Here is a 22,500-nt window from a genome sequence, read left to right as displayed (position 1 = left end):
AATAACAACGTTCCAAGCCTACCCGGTAATCAGGTAGTCTGTGTTGTCCAGTTAATAACCATATTACAGTTATTACAGTTGACAAATGTAAGCCTTCATTTAGTTTCCTGTATTGGTTGGTGACTCCTCTCCATATCTGTATTTTACAGGCTACAGTCGAACCTGTGAAGGCAGCCGAGCAGGTCGAAGCGTCGCTTGAGCAGGAGATTGTGCAGCCAGATTCCATTGAGAGAAACGGTCAGGTAAGTGATGCATTGAGTCAATTCAAAGTCGGGTACTGTAAGCAGGATTCGTTTAATTATTATTTACTTAATGATGTGTTTAATGAATTTAGTATCGTTAATAGGTTTAGATTAGTGTGTTTATTGGTTGAATGGGAGAATTGTAAATATGGCGTTTTATGTGTAATATGCTTAATTTGGACATTGGAGAAAAGAAATGGCTTATTTATTGATTATTAAATCGGCTATTACAAATAGAACTTTTTTTATATTTATTGCTAAAACTGGTTCAGAAAATGGGCATTGCATATTAATTACGAAATTAGTTGGTAGTTACTAGATTTTGTAATGCTAGTATTGCATTGTAAGCGTTAATTGTAGAAAGACTATTGTATGGCAAGACATGTGGTTCCCTGGTATGACTTGCGTGTGATTCAGACTTTATACGTAACACAGATCGAATTACACGAATTACAGTATGGATACAAATAACTACAGCTTTATTTGTATTTATCAATAATAGAATAAAGTTTGTAATGGCCAACCGACATAGTGGAAATTAACCAGTCAGCCTTCCACTCTATTAATAATTCAACAGGGACGAACAATTACTAACCTGTCAATCATTTTTGTGTCGGATCCGTATCTGCTTACAGCACTCCATTTGCCATTTTCGTCTGTTCTCTCTTCTCCTGTCGAGATTCATGTTTCAGTGGAAAAGTAAAATTGAGCGAGAGGTTTATCATGACAAAGCTCCTGGGAGCTGTTTGAACACTCTGTGAGCTTTTATCAAGTCAGTCGACTGGCGGAGGTGCTTCAATTAGAGGGATGTGGTTCAACAACCTATTGATTAGGAGAGAGAGAGAGAGAGAGAGAGAGAGAGAGAGAGAGAGAGAGAGAGAGAGAGATAGGATAAATGCAATATTGAAATACAGTTGTATATATATGTATAATATATATATATATATATATATATATATATATATATATATATATATATATATATATATATATATATATGTATATATATGTATATATATATATATATATATATATATATATATATATATATATATATATAAAAGAGAGAGAGAGAGAGAGAGAGAGAGAGAGAGAGAGAGAGAGAGAGAGAGAGAGAGAGAGAGAGAGAGAGAGAGAGAGAGAGAGAGAGAGAGTGATTGCATTTTGGAATGCGACAGTATGTAATTAGAAAGAGTAATTACATTATTAGAAAAAACTTTGATAAGAGAAATGCACGTGCATGCATATTCCGTATATATGCCTGCTTCTACAGTATCTTTGTGATAGAGACGCAGATGTGGGTCTTCCAGATATCTGTTTACACTGATTCAATTAACTAGATTCCTCGCGGTATTTGGTCGATTTTATAACCTCGTTTGAGAATCAGTAGAGGATCTGCTACGGTCAGCACTGTGAGAAGTGTCTGTTTTTCTGTTCATAGATTTTAGTATATTTATTTCCTTATTTCCTTCCCTCACTGAGCTATTTTCCCTATTGGAGCCCTTGGGCTTATGGGCATCTTGCTTTTTCAACGAGGGTTGTAGCTTAGCAAGTAATAAAGATAATAACCGAGACAGAAGTGTTTTGTTTGTCTGTTCATAGAGACGGACATGATTTTCCTTTCTTTCTGTTTCTCGTTCACGAATGAGAGACAAGGCGCAGCGGTGGCCTGGTGGTAGTGTCCTTGCCTGGTGATTGCCAGACTGGGTTTCGAGTCCCGCCCAGACTCGTTAAGTTCTTCTGGTCGCTGCAACCTCACTATCCTTGTAAGCTGAGGATTGGTGGGGGTTTGGGGGAGCCTTTAGGTCTATCTGCTGAGTCATCAGCAGTCGTTGCCTGTCCCTCCTTTTTCCTAGCTTGGATGGAGAGGGGGATTCTTGGGCGTTGATCATATGTAATATGGTCAGTCTTTAGGGCATTGTCCTGCTAGATTGGTTAATGTTACTGTTCCTTACCTCTGCCATTCATGAGGGGCCGTCAAACCTTTAACGGTCTAGAGCAGACTGGTCCAACTACAGGCCCCTGCGAGGCGATTTTTTGTGGCCCTCTAACACTGACCTTATTATGCAGTATGATTTAATGTGTCGAAACCTTACTGGACCTAAATAATCCCTCCTGAATACTAATAAAATATAGAATGATAAATAAAATAAAATTAAAATCACACATTTCAGTAGAATTTCAGTATCTCTCTCTCTCTCTCTCTCTCTCTCTCTCTCTCTCTCTCTCTCTCTCTCTCTCTCTCTCTCTCTCTCCACACCATGCGTTAAATACCAATGTTTATTTTACTTTTGACGGTAGATACGATAATAACAATAACAAATATAAATGTTACAAGGTTAATGAAAACCCCGTGAATAGAATGGGGATGGAGCCTGTGACGAGCCGAGAGAAGGTTGTGACTCAAAGACAGGATGAAAGCAACTGAGTAACTTTATTACAGACACTCGCCTTTATATACAAAAACTCAACGCAACAGGAAATTCCCTGTTCAACCGGTTAACTGTTAACGGTGAGAAAAAAACATACATGTTATTTCATGTTCTTTTTAGTGCAATAGCAGAGCGAAGATACATTTTGGGGGGTAGCCGACAACAACAAGAAACAAAACAAAAAGGGGACCTCTACTCTCTACGTTCCTCCAGCCTAACCAGGGACTCAGCCGAGTTCAGCTGGTACTGCTAGGGTGCCACAGCCCAACCTCCCACATTTCCACCACAGATGAAGCTTCATACTGCTGAGTCCCCTACTGCTGCTACCTCCGCGGTCATCTAAGGCACCGGAGGAAGCAGCAGGGCCTACCGGAACTGCGTCACAATCGCTCGCCATTCATTCCTATTTCTAGCACGCTCTCTTGCCTCTCTCACATCTATCCTCCTATCACCCAGAGCTTTCTTCACACCATCCATCCACCCAAACCTTGGCCTTCCTCTTGTACTTCTCCCATCAACTCTTGCATTCATCACCTTCTTCAGCAGACAGCCATTTTCCATTCTCTCAACATGGCCAAACCACCTCAACACATTCATATCCACTCTAGCCGCTAACTCATTTCTTACACCCGTTCTCTCCCTCACCACTTCGTTCCTAACCCTATCTACTCGAGATACACCAGCCATACTCCTCAGACACTTCATCTCAAACACATTCAATTTCTGTCTCTCCATCACTTTCATTCCCCACAACTCCGATCCATACATCACAGTTGGTACAATCACTTTCTCATATAGAACTCTTTACATTCATGCCCAATCCTCTATTTTTTACTACTCCCTTAACTGCCCCCAACACTTTGCAACCTTCATTCACTCTCTGACGTACATCTGCTTCCACTCCACCATTTGCTGCAACAACAGACCCCAAGTACTTAAACTGATCCACCTCCTCAAGTAACTCTCCATTCAACATGACATTCAACCTTGCACCACCTTCCCTTCTCGTACATCTCATAACCTTACTCTTACCCACATTAACTCTCAACTTCCTTCTCTCACACACCCTTCCAAATTCTGTCACTAGTCGGTCAAGCTTCTCTTCTGTGTCTGCTACCAGTACAGTATCATCCGCAAACAACAACTGATTTACCTCCCATTCATGATCATTCTCGCCTACCAGTTTTAATCCTCGTCCAAGCACTCTAGCATTCACCTCTCTCACCACTCCATCAACATACAAGTTAAACAACCACGGCGACATCACACATCCCTGTCTCAGCCCCACTCTCACCGGAAACCAATCGCTCACCTCATTTCCTATTCTAACACATGCATAATATATACACAAAATGAAATGTCGTTACTATGTACGATCGTGTGACACACGGTTGGTACATGGCTCCCCCCCTAAAAATGACGTACAGTGAACCCTTGTTTATCGCGGTAGATAGGTTCCAAACCTGGCCGCGATAGCTGAAAATCCGCGAAGTAGGGACACCATATTTACGTATTTATTTAACATGTATATTCAGACTTTTAAAACCTTCCCTTTACGTAGTATTGTTAACAAACTACCCTTTAATGTACAGAACACTTAATGCATGTACCCAAAGCCTTGGTTCAGATGGTGTTCGTATCCAAGGCTATGTTCTTCTTCCGGCAGTCGGCAATCCAGATTGCTAAAGCACCTTCCATACGGACGATCGTTTTATTACGAGTGGTATCAACTCACTTCGCTGACCTGCTAAAGTTGATGGCAGCCGTCTTTCTAATGTTCGCATCGTCCTTCTCAATGTAGCGAACGGTGGATTCGTTCACTCCAAAATGGCAGGCTGCGGCCGCATAACTTCTTCCTTCTTTCAACATATCGAGAAGTGTCATCTTCTCAGTAATCTTCATCATTTTTCGGTGGCATTTAGGCTCACTACCAGCCTTAGTAGAAGCAGAACGCTTGGGAGCCATTGTAGGGGTTAAAACAGAAAGTTCAACAAAAAGTTCAACTTCAAACAGTCACGTACAGCACAGTTTAAAGTTACACAGTAACGTAGCAGCATCTACCCGACGCGAGAGAGAGGCAAACAAAGTGGCCGCGAGAAGATGCTACTGGTCAGAGAAAAGCCAAGCTGCTGCGGATCGGAGAAGCGGTCAAAACACCAATCACAGGCTAGATTACAAAACTTGGAAGCTGATTCGTCATCTATCAGCACTGGAACCAATCACAGTCCATCTTACATGCTACGTAGTAGTTACAAATTCAAATACAAGGTACTATACTGTATATGCTTTACGTACGCTACTTTACGCTTTTTTTCTTTTATAATATATACATGCATAATGAAAAAAGTCCGCGAAGTCGTGAATCCGCGATGGTCGAACCGCGAAGTAGCGAGGGCTCACTGTACTGTACATGTTAAATAGGGTGCCCTGATCTAGAGAGGCGAACTGTAGGCGGGTCATCTGGCAGGAGATAAGCAGGTTTTAGACGATCAATGGAGATCCAGTCTTCTTTGCCACGAATGTTTAGTAGGAATGCTTTCGGACTGCGTCGGATCACAAGGAAAGGGCCCGTGTAAGGGTGCGTTAGCGATGGCTTGCTAGTGTCGTTGCGCAGGAAGACGTGCATTGTAGAGTGCAAGTCTGTCGGTATGTGATGCTTCGCTTGGGGCTTGTAAGTCTGGCGGCATGGAGTAAATTTTCCCACGATGTGACGTATGCGCTGGAGATCGTCAGAGGAGGTTGTAGAAGGAAAAAATTCGGCTGGGACGACCAACGGGTCGCCATACATCATTTCAGCTGCCGAGACGTCGAGGGTGTCTTTAGGGGTAGTCCTTAGTCCCAGGAGGACCCAGGGAAGCTGAGTAAACCAATTGGAATCCTTGCAACCGGACATCAAAGCTGCTTTGAGGGTGCGATGAAAACTTTCAACCATTCCATTGGCTGCGGGGTTGTAGGCAGTTGTCTGATGTAGGGTGATGCCCAGGAGATTCGCTAATGATGTCCACAATTGAGAGGTGAAAGTGATACCCCTGTCAGAAGTAATATGCTCAGGGATACCAAATCTAGCAATCCATCCTGAGATGGCGGATGTTGCAGTATCCATGGGAATGGCTTTAGGCCAACGAGTGGAGCAGTCGATGACCGTAAACAGGTAACGATGTCCTTGTGCTGTGGGTAGGGGGCCTACAACGTCTACGTGAAATGTGTGCGAAACGACGCTTAGGTTGAGGAAAGGTGCCCACTCCTGAATCCGTATGTTGATATACTTTGGAAGTTTGGCAAGAAGTACAGACGCGGACCCAATCCTTAGCATCCGTAGAAATGCCATGCCAAAAGAACTTCGTCTTCACCAGCTGTGCAGTAGAGCGGCACAAGGGATGTGAAAGGCCTTGAATGAAATCAAACACCTACCGGCGCATGGGAGCAGGAATCCAAGGTCGCGGTCCACCAGTACTGATGTCACAGAGGAGGGTGGTGTTGTAGTCTTCGAGGGGGAAGTCTTCCCAACGGAGGGACGTGCAGGATGTCCTACATGCTTGATACTCTGGATATCGTTGTTGGGCTTCAGCCAAGGCATTGTAATCCAATACCAGTTAAACGGCAGCCAACGTGTTTCTTGACAGGGCATCGGCAACGGGATTCATTTTCTCAGGGACGTATTGAAGGGTGCAATTGTTTTCAGCCATGGCGAAGAGATGTTGGCGTTGACGGGCAGACCAGGCATCAGACTGTCGAGTGAAGGCGTGCACCAGAGGCATGTGGTCTGTGCGAATGACGAAGGGCGTACCTTCTGAGAAATGGCGAAAGTGACGGACAGCCAAGTGCACCGCCAGCAATTCGCGATCGAAGGTAGAATAACCTGATTCTGCCTTGGACAGTTTTCTGCAGAAGAAAGCCAATGGGCGCGGCGAGCCGTTGACCACCTGCTCGAGTACTGCACCAATAGCGACGTCGCTGGTATCGGTGGAGTGAAGGAGAGGGGCATGTGGGATAGGAAAAGTGAGAGCCGCAGCAGTTGATAGGGCCTTCTTTGCATTGCAGAAGGCCGCTTCTTGAAGGGGACCCCACTTCAGGTCCTTTGGCTTGCCCTTGAGGGAGACGTAAAGGGGGGCAAGAGTGGCGGCAATGGCTGGCAGAGAACGGTGATAATAGTTGATCATGCCCAAGAATTCCTGCTGAGCTTTAACAGTCGAGGGCGCGGGGAAGTCCTGAACGGCTGCTACCTTCTCAGGGAGGGGATGGACTCCCTCAGCAGTGATGCGGTGCCCTAAGAAAGACACTTCGTTGGCGCCAAAGGCACACTTGTCGTACCGGACTACAAGGCCGTTTTGTTGCAAGCGGTCTAGCACGATGTGCGGGTGAGAGGTGTTTCTCTTTTGAGGAGGAGAACACAAGTATGTCGTCCACATAACATACACAGTAGGAGAGGTCCCCTAAGATGCCATCCATGAGACGTTGAAACGTAGCCCCAGTATTACGAAGGCCAAAACAGGAGTAATTGAAGGTGTATGTACCAAACAGAGTGGTGATTGCGGTCTTGGGGATTTCTTCTGGGTTCATAGGCACCTGATAATACCCCTTCAGGAGGTCGAGCGTAGAGAAAACCTTCACTTTGTGCAGGTAGAAGGTCACGTCGGCGATGTTTGGGAGGGGGTAGTGATCCGGTTCTGTTTGCATGTTCAGGTGCCTGTAATCCCCGCATGGACAGAGGGAACCGTCTTTCTTCAGAACTATGTGTAAGAGCAACGACCATGAGCTGGAGGCCTTTAGGCAAAGGCCCATTTCCTCCATTTCGGCGAACATCTGTTTGGCGGCTGCCAATCATTCCGGTGCCAGACGTCTGAATTTTGCGAAGACTGGGGGTCTCGTCGTCTTGATATGGTGATAAATACCGTGCTTGGCAGGAGCCGTGAGCGTTTGGCGAAGTTCTGGATGGAAAACTTCCGGGTACGACGTGAGGAGGTGTGCGTAGTCATCCGTGGGTGCGCTGATGTGGAGAGCGAGGTTGGAGGGGCCAGGTTGAAGAGGTGTCGACAAGTACGAGTCTGCGTTGACCAATCGTCGGTGGGCGACATCGACCAGAAGGTGGAAATGAGAGAGGAAATCCGCACCGAGGATTGGCAATGTGACGTCAGCAACGAGAATCTTCCAATTAAATTTACCGTTTCCAAACGATAATGTGAGGTTCTCGTAACCGTAGGTGGGTATCACAGATCCGTTGGCAGTTACCAAGGGGACGTCGGCAGACGTAGACATACTACGTTGTGTCTTGAAGAGTTCCCTTGTCAAAAGAGAACGACAAGCACCCTTGTCTACCAAAAATCGCACGCCCGTTCCTACATCATTTAAAAAGAAAAGATTAGAAACACGGGAGGCCACCGCCACGAGCGATGGCCTACTTACATGTTTTTTAGCCACTGACAATCCTTGGCACATTTCTTCGCGGTTGCTCCGAATCTAGTGTGGTAGTAGCAAAACTGCAGCGGGTAGGAGGCAGTAAGTGGCTGTAGAAGTCGTTGGTCAGGGCGCGAGCGAGTGGTTTTGTCGCCACTTCGGCACATCACAGGGTAGGCGTGTATGTCCTACGGCATTCACGTCGGCTTCGGTTGACGTTGAATAATGTCCTCTTCGTCAGGAGTGGAGGAGTTGATGGAGGTCTTGAAGTGGCTGTCCATAGGGGCGTCGGCTTTGGTCATCAAGTCTTTTATGGGTAAAGTATCGACATTGGGTATGGCAGCGCATACAGGTTCGGGTAAACGGCGTATCTAAAGGGCATGGAGTAGGTTCACCTCACGAGGAGAGCTTTCTACGGCAGGTTGCGAGGCGAGCGATACTGGTTATTTCCCTGAGGGCAAGTGAAGCCCTTTGGTCCCCCAACGGTTGTTGAGAGAGCTGAAAAAGCTTTGTTATACGGACGGCAGGCGACGGCGAGTACTGCTGCAGAAGGTATGTTTTGAGGGTGTCATATGCTATTGGGGTGTCTCCTTGTTCACAAAGCCAGTCGGATATTTCCGGGAAGGTGTCCTCGGGTATCGCTGCGAGAACATAATCTGCTTTAGTGGTGGAGCGAGTCACGCCCTTGATGCGAAACTGGACTTCTGCGCGCTGAAGCCAAGCAAACGCCTCTCCACTGGCAAATGACGAAAGTTTCAATGGGGCAGCCGTAGCGCCAACGCCAACTTCCGTAGAGTCCGTCATAGTACAAATGACGTAGGGGCGAGGGGGATGGGAGGCAGGAGAAACGAGTTAACTTCCGGGGTCACCAATGTGACGAGCCGAGAGAAGGTTGTGACTCAAAGACAGGAGGAAAGCAACTGAGTAACTTTATTACAGACACTCGCCTTTATATACAAAAACTCAATGCAACAGGAAATTTCCTGTTCAACTGGTTAACAGTTAACGGTGAGAAAAACCATACACATTATTTCATGTTCTTTTTAGTGCGAGGGGAGAGTGAAGATACAAGCATAATATATACACAAAATGAGATGTCGTTACTATGTACGATCATGTAACACACGGTTGGTACAAGCCCCTGTTGTTTCGAATAGTTTTCAGCTTGTTCATAATGTCTTTCCATATTGAGTCAAAATAAGAAAAGAAAATGCTCTGACATGAACAGAGCATAAGATATGAAGTGGGAAGAAGAATATTTTGCAGCATCAAAGAGGTTCTGTTCTTAAGGAATATGTTCGAAGGCATTGTGAGACATTGCACAAAGAAAAGTATGCTCAGTTGCGGGAAAATCATGAAGTGGTATATTGAATATCTTGATAGGCAAACATCAACAGCAAAACTATGGGCTACGTAACTTCTGAAAACCACAAACAGCTAGTCTTACTGCTTTATAAGAAGTTACTTTGGTGCTTATAAGAAAAAGAAAATCATTTATGAATGGATAATTAATAAAGCAGTGTGCTGTAAAATAGGATACGAGTTTACTGAAGAAAATATACCTGGTAGTAAAAAAATTTGAAAGTGTTATTCTTTTACCAAAGAGTTGTAAGAAGAGTGAAGGAATTTGATCAGCATGTTTCCATGGAACTTAAAAATATAATGAAACATCGCAAGTACTTTTTACTGGATTTAGATGACAGCACTGATGTAAGTGACACAAGTCAGTTACTCGTATTTGCCGGGACCATTGGCGAAGATTTTGTGGTACACGAAGAACTTGTCAAGATGCAGTCATTGAATGATGATAGCAGAGGTTCTGATATATATACGTTTCCGTCGTATCCGTGGTCAATGAATATGGAGGGTTTAAAATGTGTTCCTGCATTATAACTGATAGTACTGAAGCTATGTGGGGTTAGTTGGTCTTTTAAAGAAAAATGGTGTGCACTGCATTATTCACCAAGAGGCCTTATGAAGCAAAATATTGCAGATGAGTGATGCCATGACAAGTATTGTCAGTATTTTGAACTTGAATAGAGGCGGAAATATTTCCTTAGGCATAGAAAATTTATATCATTCCTGGAAAAACTAAACACAGAGTAGAGTGATCCCCCCACTATATTACGTGTTAGGGGGCTGAGTGCTGGGAAAGTCTGTTTATTTTTTATATACTCTACTACCATTTCTACAAAATCAGCATATTAATCATTCCGAACAGTGCTAAATTCAGGTACACGATAAAGACTTTCTTTGCTCCCATGCAATTCTTACAGTAATGACTGCCCACCTGAACTTTCTAAACATGAACCTACAAGAAAAATTACAGAATGTTTCCCAGTTAGTAGGACATGTTGATTCTCTTCGTAAAAAGCTGCAACTTTTCAGTGAATGCTTAAACAAGAATGATCTAATACACTTCCCTTCTTGTCCTGAATTGGCCAGAAATAATGGAACATACTCCTCATCATATTTTGGAAAACTTGAAGGGTTATATTGTGAATTTGAGAAAAAAATATATATACACATATATATATAAATCAATTATATTATATATATATATATATATATATATATATATATATATATATATATATATGTATATGTATATATATGTATATGTATATATATGTATATGTATATATATATATATATATATATATATATATATATATATATATATATATATATATATATATATATATATATATATATATATGTATATATATATACACACACACACACACACACACACACACATATATATATATATATATATATATATATATATATATATATATATATATATATATATATATATACATACTTATATGTCTATAAATGAATATATATATATTATATATATATTATATATATATATATATATATTATTTATATATATATATATATATATATATATATATATATATATATATATATATATATATATATATATATATATATATATATATATTATATATATAGACAGTATATGTATGGTTGTGGTTGTGTGTGTAGATTTACTTTGATTGCACAGTTGAACAGGAGTAGAACTGTGAAAGGTACTATTTTTTCTTATTTTATGATTAGAAATTACTAAATACTAGTATCTGAGTTGTTTATATATTTTTTCTCTTTTTGTATATCATATGTACTTTAATTATGATTTGAAGTTAAATATTAACTGAACTATATAAGCTGTGAATCTATAATTTTTACCTTTTTTTCTTTTTTTTTTTGTCTTGCTTCGGACAAAAAATATTCATATGCAAATAAGTCTGGGGGAAAATCTTATAACGCGATGTGTAAACTCTTAGTGACGAGCCGAGAGAAGGCTGTGACTCAAAGGCGGAATGAAAGCAACCGAGTCACATCCTCGTCTCGTCTCGTCACATTGGTGACCCCGGAGAAACTCGCTTCCCCCCCCCCCCCTCACTGTTACTATGACGCCCTCAAAACATACTTTCTGCAGTAGCACTCGCCGTCGCCAGTTGCCTGTATAGCAAAGCTTTTTTAGCTCTCTCAACAACCGTTGGGGAACCAAAGGGCTTCGCTCTCCCTCAGGGAAATGACCAGTATCGCTCGCCTGCAACCTACAGCAGACGGCTCTCCTTGTGAGGTGAACCCACCGTTTACCCGAACCTGTACGTGCTGCCATATCCGATGTCGATAGTTTAACCATAAAGGACTTGATGACCAAAGCCGACGCCCTTATGGACAGCCACTTCACGACCTTCGAGACCTCCATCAACGCCTCCACTCCTGACGAAGAGGACACCTATTCAACGTCAACTGAAGCCGACGTGAATGCCGTAGGACACACACTCCTATGAATGCTGTAGGACACACACGCCTATGAATGCCGTAGGACATACGCCTATGAATGCTGTAGGACACACACGCCTATGAATGCCGTAGGACACACACGCCTACTCGTTGACGAGCCGGAGCGGCAACAAAGCCACCCATCATCCACCACTTGCTCATGCCCCAACCAACGACTTCTACATCCACGCACTACCGCCCATCTTCCACAGTTTTGCTACTACCACTCCAGATCAGAAGGCTGGGTGTTCGGGTCACTCTGGGGTCACTAATGTGATGAGCCGAGAAAAGGTTGTGACTCAGTTGCTTTCATTCCGCCTTTGAGTCACAACCTTCTCTCACCAACAATCGTACTTGTCGACACCTCTTCAACCCGCCCCCTCCCGCCTCTCCGTCATTGGTACTATGGCAGACTCCACGGAACTTGGCGCTGCCCAATTGAAACTTTTGTCGTTTACCAGTGGAGAGACGTTTGCTTGGTTTCGACGCCCAAAGGTCTAGTTCCTTATAAGGGCATGACTCTCTAAATCGCCAAAGCAGATTATGTTCTCGCTGCGATACCCGAGGACACCTTCCCGGAAATATCCGACTGGCTTTGTGAACAAGGAGACACCCCAATAACGTATGAGGTGCGGTGTCCCAATGTGACGAGCCGAGAGAAGGTTGCGACTCAGTTGCTTTCATTCCGCCTTTGAGTTACAACCTTATCTCAGCTCGTTGTCACATTGGGTTACAAAAAGGGCACAAAAGACATAACAGGCAATTTCATGTTCAACCAACACCACACTGGTTAACAGTCAATGGTGAGAAAAACAGACATGTTATTTCAGGTTCTTATCAGTGCGAGGGGAGATCTAAGATACAAGCATAATATATACACAGAATGAAATGTTGTTACTATGTACGATCGCGTGACGCGGTTGGTACATCTTCAAGTGCATCTACATACTTGGTGAAAAAAATCATTTATTTAAAGGAAATGAATCGTCTCTCCTTGGGGGAAGGTGCTCCTCTTCAGTTACTGCACCAGGAATTATAATTCTAATATTAATCTTATTTTTTGGCCGTGTCATCAAGGAATTCGGGTAATGTGGCCCTTGGCATAGAAAGCTTGGACCACCCTTGTCTAGAGACAGACCATATATCCATAAGATTAGCATAGAAGCCCCATCTCCACTCAAACTAAGACTAGGGAGGGACAGGCAGTGGCTGTATTTGACTCTGCATGTAGACCTATAGGCTTAGGCTTCTCCAAAACACTCTCCCCCTCCATCCTTCGCTCACAAGGATGGTGAGGTTGCACCGACCAAAGTAACTAACAAGTTTGAGCGGGACTCGAATCCCAGTCTGGCGTTCACCACAACCCTATTGAGATAGCTGGAATGAATACTGGCATGGGCGTTGGAAAAAACGAAGTGGTTAATTTGTATAGGCTCTCTGGAATAGATAATAAGAACAGAATATTAATCATTTATCAGAAAAGATAAGAAACTCATCAGAGTAGCCAATATTATTATGAAAATAGGCGAAAGCAAATGGAATCTATGAAGACACTTGTAAGTCCAGTTTTCTAAAGTGAAGTAAATTAAAGCAGGAATTTAAAGAGGAGAGAACACACTTTAATGTCGTTCCATCAAATGACCAATGTTGGTATCTTACCATAGAATCAGTAAAAATTAGCACCAGCCACCCGTTGAGATACTACCTCTAGAGATTTCTGGGGTCCTTTGACTGGCCAGACAGTAGTACATTGGATTCTTCTCTCTGGTTACAGTTCATTTTTTCCTTTTTCTCTCTTTTTGTGCTAAAGTTTTTTATAGTTTATGTAAGAAATATTTATTTTGGTGTTGTTGCTGTTCATGAAATATTTTATTATTCCTTTTTCCTTTCCTCACTCGGCTATTTTACCTGTTGAAGCCTCTGGGCTTATAGCATCATGCTTTTTCAAGTAGGGTTGTAACTTAGAAAATAATAATAATAATAATGATATAACATCACCTAACATGAAGTTATATCGGTGATGAAAATTTAGCACAGCCATAACCACAAAGATTAACCAATACAATTCACAGCACTGACGAGAACAAATTAAGTAATATTGCAATCAGTCATGGCCAGATTTTAAGATTTGGGTGTGGGAAACAAAAAATGAGTAAATTAATGAAGTGAAATAAAATAGAAATAATTTTAAGAATGGTATTTAAACTTGGCGTGGAACTCCAAGTATAGACTGTTATTGTAGCAAGTATTTTGCTTTTTAACATCTCTTGCACGTGTGTGTGTGTGTGTTTTGTGAATTAAATTTAACGCTTACGTCATCGGAAAATTTATCAACGAACAGATGGTTTGTTAACAGCTTTTTCTACTAATGGATGAGTAATATTTACAATTCGCTTGTTTACTTGTTTACTTCCGGTTGAATAATAGATAACTTCCCTCATCAATGTTAACGATTTCGAATTGCTATCCCATTCTCCTTTGCAAGCAGTCTCGTGATATGAATATGAATAAAAGATTAAGTTTGTTATCAAGTTCAGCTATTTTTGTGACATTCCATATTTTCACGTGGTGATTACCACTATTTTATTTCATTTTATTATGCGGAAGCAAGTAAGCCAACTAGCAGTACTAGCCGAACTTTTTTTTTTTTTTTTTTTTTTTTTTTTTTTTTTTTTTTTTTTTTTTTTTTTTTTAATAGTTCCTTGTCAGGCCGGGAGGAACATAGAGAGGAAAGGTCCCCCCCCCCCCTTTTTTTCCATTAGTTTGATGTCGGCTACTACCCAAAATTGAGGGAAGTGCCTTGGTATATGTATGCAGTATTAATGTTAAGCTTTAAAATTAGAAATATTGAATAGTTTTAGAATAGAAATTTCCCGATAATGTCATTTAACCTCGCTGTTCAATTATCTTAAGAGTATCATTTGACAACTTTCCATATAATTTCCTCAGAATTTCATATTACGTCCCTGCCTATAATTATCTCAGAATATCCTTTTACCCGATTGTATGTGAAATTGTTTGTTCTGAAAAATAGAATGATCTCTAAATAGCATTTTACCCTATTGTGTACAATTGTACGGGAATATCCTTTGGTATCAGAATATAGAATTAATCCAGAATTCTTGTACAGAATGGTTTAACAATAGTTTAGTTTTTGTTTCAATAAATTATTATTATTATTATTATTATTATTATTATTATTATTATTATTACAAGTTAGGATATAACCCTAGATGGAAAAACAAGTTGCCATTATAATTATTATTATTATTATTATTATTATTATTATTATTATTATTATTATTATTTTTATTACCATTATTATTACAAGCTAGGCTATAACCCTAGTTGGAAAAGCAAGATGCTGTAAGTCCAAGGGCTTCACCATGAAAAAAATATCCCAGTGAGGAAATGAATAAACTACAAGAGAAGAATAAACAATCAAAATAAAATATTTCAAGAACAGTAACAAAATTGAATTTATTATTATTATTATAATATTATTATTATTATTATCCTTATCATTATTATTATTATTATTATTATTATTATTATTAGTATTATTATTATTATTATTATTATTATTACAAGGTAGGCTATAAACCTAGTTGGAAAAGCAAGATGCTATAAGCCCAAGGGCTCCAGCATGGAAAAATTAGCCCAGTAATGAAAGGAAACAACGAAATGAATAAACTACAAGAGAAGAATAAGCAATCAAAATTAAATATTTCAAGAGCAGTAACCATTAAGATAGATTCTTCATATGTAATATTTGTTGCCACCAGTTGAGATACTACCACTAGAGTGTTATGGGGTCCTTTGGCTGGCGAGACAGTATTACATTGCTCCTTCTCTCTAGTTACGGTTCACTTTCCCTTGGCCTACACATACACCGAATAGTCTGGCCTATCCTTTATACATTCTCCTCTGTCCTCATACACATGACAACACTGAGATTACCAAACAATCTTCTTCACCCAGAGGTTAACTACTGTAATTTAATTGTTCAGTGGCCATTTTCCACTTATAAGGGGAGAAGACTCTTTAGCTATGGTAAGCAGCTCTTCTAGGAGAAGAACACTCCAAAATCAAACTATTGTTCTCTAGTCTTGGGTAGTGATGTAGCCTCAAACCATGGTCTTTCAATGTCTTGGATTAGTTCTCTTGCTTTAGGGTACACTCGGGCACACTATTCTATCTTATTTCTCTTCCTCTTGTTTTGTTCAATCTTTTATAGTGTATATAGGAAAGATTTATTTTAATGTTGTTACTGTTCTTGAAATATTTTATTTTTTCCTTGTTTCCTCTCCTCACTGGGCTACTTAACCTGTTGGAGCCCCAGGGCTTATAGTATCCTGCTTTTCCAAATAGGGTTGTAGCTTATCAAGTAATAATAATTATAGAATTTTAAATAAACAACAATTATGATGCATGCATGTATTCCCTAATTAAAAATGCTTCACTAAAACATCTTCCCTGCTTCTTGATTTGCTTTGATAAGGGTTTGTTTTTTGATTGATTTTAGCGAGACATGGACGCCAGCAGCGACGAAGGAGTGGTCACCGAGGAAGTCATTGTACCTCGTCGGGTGGGTCAGGCCTCGGCCGAGCCTTGGGACGTCCACTCTCCCATTGACATCGAAGATGGCCTCGGGGTAAGTACGATTTTTTATATTTTTATTATATATTGAAAAATGTATTGACTTCAAATGCAGTTTTAGTGACTTTCAATTAAGCACGTTTTATATTGATGCTTAAACCAGACGCTTTCTGTTTTTTTTTTTTTTTTTTTTTTTTTTTGGAGACATTGCTTATTTACATTGTGCATTTGAAATTGGTTCTGACGAAAAGTCAATGAAGCATTGTTTTTATGCCTATTTAGCTGGTTCGAAACATTAAAACAGAATGCATCTGTTTTACATGCATGTTTTTTTTTCTTACTTTAAATTAACAAACTTGCAATGTATGTATATATATATATATATATATATATATATATATATATATATATATATATATATATATATATATATATATATATATGTATATATATATATATATATATATATATATATATATATATATATATATGTATGTATGTATGTATATATGAATATGTATATACTACTATATATATATAATCTATATATATACTGTATATATTTATATGTATATATATTATATATTTGTGTATATGTATGTGTATGTGTATATATGTAAAGTATATATATATATATATATATATATATATATATATATATATATATATATATATATATATATATATATATATATATATATATATATGTTAGCTAGCGGAAATGAAGATAAAACATAATAAAGGCATGAGACATACACTCATGTATTTTTATGGCATTTAATTATAGTTCGATTTAACTGGAACGTATCTGTGTATAGTCAAGAGGAAAGTGTATAATATATTATTTGACTGGTTGTGGAAAGTTCCGTTCTACCTGGTCAAATTACATATTCTGTAATTCATTGAAAGGATTACAGTATACTGTATTCCTCGATTACACTGATCCCCTTGCCTGTTTGTATCCCTCTACAACCAGACTTTGTAGTTATCTAAGCTTCATTTTCCCCTGACGTATAAACTTTCATCTTTTAAGAGGCAGATGAAGCTATTATCTCTGGGTGCTCCTCTTCAGTTTGTTCTGATCTGGGCAAGTTAGGGACATTAGATTTCTCTTCACCAGGACAAGATAGCTTGGTAGACGTAACACCAGATAATCCATCAGTAGCCAGAAGCTTTGAATATCAAATTTCATTAGATATTTAGAACTATATTACTGGAGATGCAACATAACAGCTTCGAGTTGTCATCATCGTTATCATTACTTACTAAGCTACAACCCTAGTTGGAAAAGCAAGATGCTATAAGCTCAAGGGCTCCAACAGAGAAAATATCACAGCGAGGAGAGGAAACAAGGAAATAAACAAACTACAAGAGAAGTGATTAACAATTTAAAAAAAATATTTCAAGAATAGTAACATTAGAATAAATCTTTCATATATAAACTATAAAACATTACAAAAACAAAAGGAAGAGAAATACAGTAAGATGGAACAGCGTGCCCGAGTGTGCTCTCAAGTAAGGGAACTCTAAGCCAAGACAGTGGAAGACCATGGTACAGAGGCTATGTCACTACCTAAGACTAGAGAACAATGGCTTGATTTTGGAGTGTCCTTCTCTGGGAAGAGCTGCTGACCATAGCTAAGGAGTCTCTTCAACCCTTACCAAGAGGAAATTAGCCACTGAACAATTACAGTTCAGTAGTTAACCCCTTGAGCAATGAAGAATTGTTACGCAGACGATAGGCGCAAAGTCTTCTAACTTATGATTCAACGCTATAGATTGCGACTGGGTCGTTAATATTTCGAGGAGTCGTCGTAGTAACTTGCGACTTGCGAGGCCTTGGACCCCACCTTAAGTCTTTATAGTAGTAATTTCAGATCGCGTATCAGTCATTTTAATGTGCCCATGGGTTGCTATGTGTATCCTTAAGTTAAGTACCGGTATTTAATTGATATTACAACTTACCTGTATTGAACAGATACTAAAATATTTTCCTTGTTTGGGCTACTTTTATCTCCCTTATGCCTATTCTCGATTTCAAGTTGGGAATTAAATCGCTCTGGTAATGATACAGTTTTTGCAATGCATTCAGATTTTAACGTTAAATATTAGCATTCTCTCTCTCTCTCTCTCTCTCTCTCTCTCTCTCTCTCTCTCTCTCTCTCTCTCTCTCTCTCTCTCTCTCTCTCTCTCTCTCTCTCTCTCTCATTATTTGTCTCCAAAAGAATAGAAAAAATTACATGTACATTATAAAGGACATATTAATATTATTTTCCTTTAATTTTCAACTTCAAACAGTTAACTTGAAAGACTATTCGCTTAATCGTTCAAGATCTTAGTGGCCTGCAGTGTTTGTTTTAAAATTGTCTACATGGTAAAGCGTTAATTTTTAAAAAAATCAGTTTTCTCGGATCTCCTCCGCGTTTTCGCTTTCCATGCAAACGTTATTTTTATATTCATATGATAAACTTTGTCTGTCAAGTTATACATTTTCTTTTTCATTATTGGGGTATTTTTATTTTTGGCTGTACCTGTCACTACCGTTAACAATGAATGAAATATATATCTATTTATTCTAAATCAAAAGCGTTTTTAACTGAAAGCAAACGTCCTAGTCTATTTCTAAGTTAAAGACAATGTAATTTAATTGACTTTTTATACTTTTATTCTCTGAAGAGACTTACATTTAAAGAATATATATATATATATATATATATATATATATATATATATATATATATATATATATATATATACATATATATACATATATATACATACATATATATACATACATATATATACATACATATATATATATATACATATACATATACATATATATATATATATATATATATATATATATATATATATATATATATATATATATATATATATATATATATATATATATATTATAGAATGTTGTTGTGGATCCTGGTCTTTTTTCCAGTTTAGGTGAGCGTAACTTTGCCAATGTCATATTGGGATATCTTTTCTCCTCGGACATATAGCTTTTAGAATGATGATCATGTAATATGTATAATATATATATATATATATATATATATATATATATATATATATATATATATATATATATATATATATATATATATTCATACAGTATTTTCATTTATACATATTTGTGAATAACTGTCGTATTGATTGATATAGGACGTTCAATCTTTGTAATCAATAACTCGCCCAGTTACACAGTCATCAATATCGTTCATTTAAATACAAAATTTGATTTTTTCAATCAAAACTTTGTTCTCATAAGTTACAGCTAAGCAAGTAATAATAATAATATAATAATAATAATAATAATAATAATAATAATAATAATAATAATAATATTATTATTATTATTATTTCTACTCCTTGTTCAATGAAGTATTTAGAAATGAGCTTACATGATAACTTCGCAGCAATAGATATTTATTTTAATGTTATCGTTCTTAGAATATTTTTCCCGTTTCCTTTCCTCATTGGGTTATTTTCCTTGTTGGAGCCCCTGGCCTTATATCATTCTGCTTTTCCAGCTAGGGTTGTAGCTTAGCAATTAGTAATAATAATAATAATAATAATAGTAATAGTAATAATAATAATAATAATGATATTTTTACTTGTTCAATAAAGTATTTAGAAATGAGCCAACATGATAACTTTGCAGCAATAGATATTTATTTTAATGTTATCGTTCTTAGAATATTTATTTTTCCCTTGTTTCCTTTCCTCCTTGGGTTATTTTCCTTGTTGGAGCCCCTGGGTTTATATCATTCTACTTTTCCAGCTAGGGTTGTAGCTTAGCAATTGATAATAATAATAATAATAATAATAATAATAATAATAATAATAATAAAAAGGAAAAGAGCACAGTGTCGTCCTTTATTTCATTTGAGTACAAACACCTTTTTCCGGAGCAATGTTCTGGCCGAGGCTCTTTTGATTAAACTGTACCTGGATTTATGACATCCGGTCAGTCTGAAACCCTTTTCCGGTTGTTCGTGACTCGTACGAGAATTCTGGTTTCGTTATGGACCATTTTGCTATTTTAATGGAAATGATAAATTGTGCAGGCCATTATTTTTTTCTTATTTTTTTCCCCTTGGATTTATGAATTACTTTGAGTCTTCTTTAGCCTTACTACTGAAGTATGTTTTGAATCCATGAATCCATGTAGTTATACAATGTTTGTGATTATTTTCATTCGAAAAATTGCTGAAAATTTGTGTGTGTGTACATGTTTGTATTTTCATATTTTGATAGGTAAAAGTTATGTATGCATTGTTTTCAATTGTTACACTAATGAGCTTGTGCAAATTATCATTATGTAAAAGAAAAGAATTAATCACTTTGATCTGTGTATCTGATCGTGGTTTGGCATCCAGCCTCTATATACAAGTTTATATAAATATTTTATTTTCACCTTTGATGTCGTTTGTTGGTGTATCATACACTGGTTGTACGTGTCTTGAGTAAAATTTCCTTAAATGGCCATAGTGTGTGTGTGCATGTGTTTGTACGTTTTCTTGGTTCTCTTGGTGCTTGAGTAAAAATTCCTTAAATTGTCCTAGTGTATGTACATGTGTTTGTACGTTTGCTTGGTTTATTATTATTATTATTATTATTATTATTATTATTATTATTATTATTATTATTATTATTATTGCTACTACTTGCTAAGCTACGACCCTAGTTCGAAAAGCCCAGTGAGGAAAGGAAATAAAGAAATAAATAAACTGCAAGTGCAGTAATTAACAATCAAAATAAAATCTCTTAAGATCAATGTATGTACATGTGTTTGTGCGTGTTCTTGGCTGTCTTGGTGCTTGAGTAAAATTTCCTTAAATGGTCATTGTGTATGTACGTGTGTTTGTTCTAAATTGTCATAGTGTATGTACATGTTTTTGTGCGTTTTCTTGGTTGTCTTTGTGCAGATCTTTCGTCAATCGATGACTCGCTGGGATCCTCCTAGAGATGAACTGATTAGTCACGCGTCGGGTGGGGTCTTTGTAGGAAGGATTTCTGTGGATGGAGTGAAGGAATTTGAAGGATGGGATGACTTCGGATAGAATGATTTATTAAATTGGAATATAATGTATGATTGAATACCCAAGTTCAATAATAGTCATATGTCGATGGGTATATTCATACTAGTGTACGTTACCCGTCATAAAGGATGGCTAAATGATTAGATATATGCACACACGCGCACACAGATTCAACCTCTCTCTCTCTCTCTCTCTCTCTCTCTCTCTCTCTCTCTCTCTCTCTCTCTCTCTCTCCCTCCTTATACATACTGTATATATCTCTCTAAAATGTATGATTGAATGCCCAAGTTCAATAATAGTCATATGTCGATGGGTATATTCATACTAGTGTACGTTACCCGTCATAAAGGATGGCTAAATGATTAGATATATGCACACACGCGCACACAGATTCAACCTCTCTCTCTCTCTCTCTCTCTCTCTCTCTCTCTCTCTCTCTCTCTCTCTCTCTCTCTCTCCCTCCTTATACATACTGTATATATCTCTCTAAAATGTATGATTGAATGCCCAAGTTCAATAATAGTCATATGTCGATGGGTATATTCATACTAGTGTACGTTACCCGTCATAAAGGATGGCTAAATGATTAGATATATGCACACACGCGCACACAGATTCAACCTCTCTCTCTCTCTCTCTCTCTCTCTCTCTCTCTCTCTCTCTCTCTCTCTCTCTCTCTCTCCCTCCTATACATACTGTATATATCTCTCTAAAATGTATGATTGAATGCCCAAGTTCAATAATAGTCATATGTCGATGGGTATATTCATACTAGTGTACGTTACCCGTCATAAAGGATGGCTAAATGATTAGATATATGCACACACGCGCACACAGATTCAACCTCTCTCTCTCTCTCTCTCCTCTCTCTCTCTCTCTCTCTCTCTCTCTCTCTCTCTCTCTCTCTCCCTCCTTATACATACTGTATATATCTCTCTAAAATGTATG

The 22,500-nt window shown here is 38.4% G+C and overlaps 1 protein-coding gene and 1 long non-coding RNA gene across 2 annotated transcripts in view; one reads left to right on the top strand and one right to left on the bottom strand.

The window, feature by feature from the left end:
• Window positions 1-16,547, top strand: part of LOC137626062 (uncharacterized) — a 27,471-nt gene extending 10,924 nt beyond the window's left edge. Inside the window, exons 2-3 of the long non-coding RNA XR_011040973.1 lie at window positions 150-242; window positions 16,419-16,547. This is a non-coding gene — a long non-coding RNA (uncharacterized lncRNA). The remainder of the gene's footprint in view (window positions 1-149; window positions 243-16,418) is intronic.
• The window catches only part of CRMP (Collapsin Response Mediator Protein), a 404,589-nt gene that overhangs the window by 253,799 nt on the left and 128,290 nt on the right, over window positions 1-22,500 (bottom strand). The gene's annotated exons all lie outside the window — the stretch shown is intronic.

Source organism: Palaemon carinicauda, chromosome 33 (assembly GCF_036898095.1).
Source record: "Palaemon carinicauda isolate YSFRI2023 chromosome 33, ASM3689809v2, whole genome shotgun sequence".
NCBI classification, from domain to species: domain Eukaryota; kingdom Metazoa; phylum Arthropoda; class Malacostraca; order Decapoda; family Palaemonidae; genus Palaemon; species Palaemon carinicauda.
This window is presented reverse-complemented; position numbering and strand designations above follow the sequence as displayed.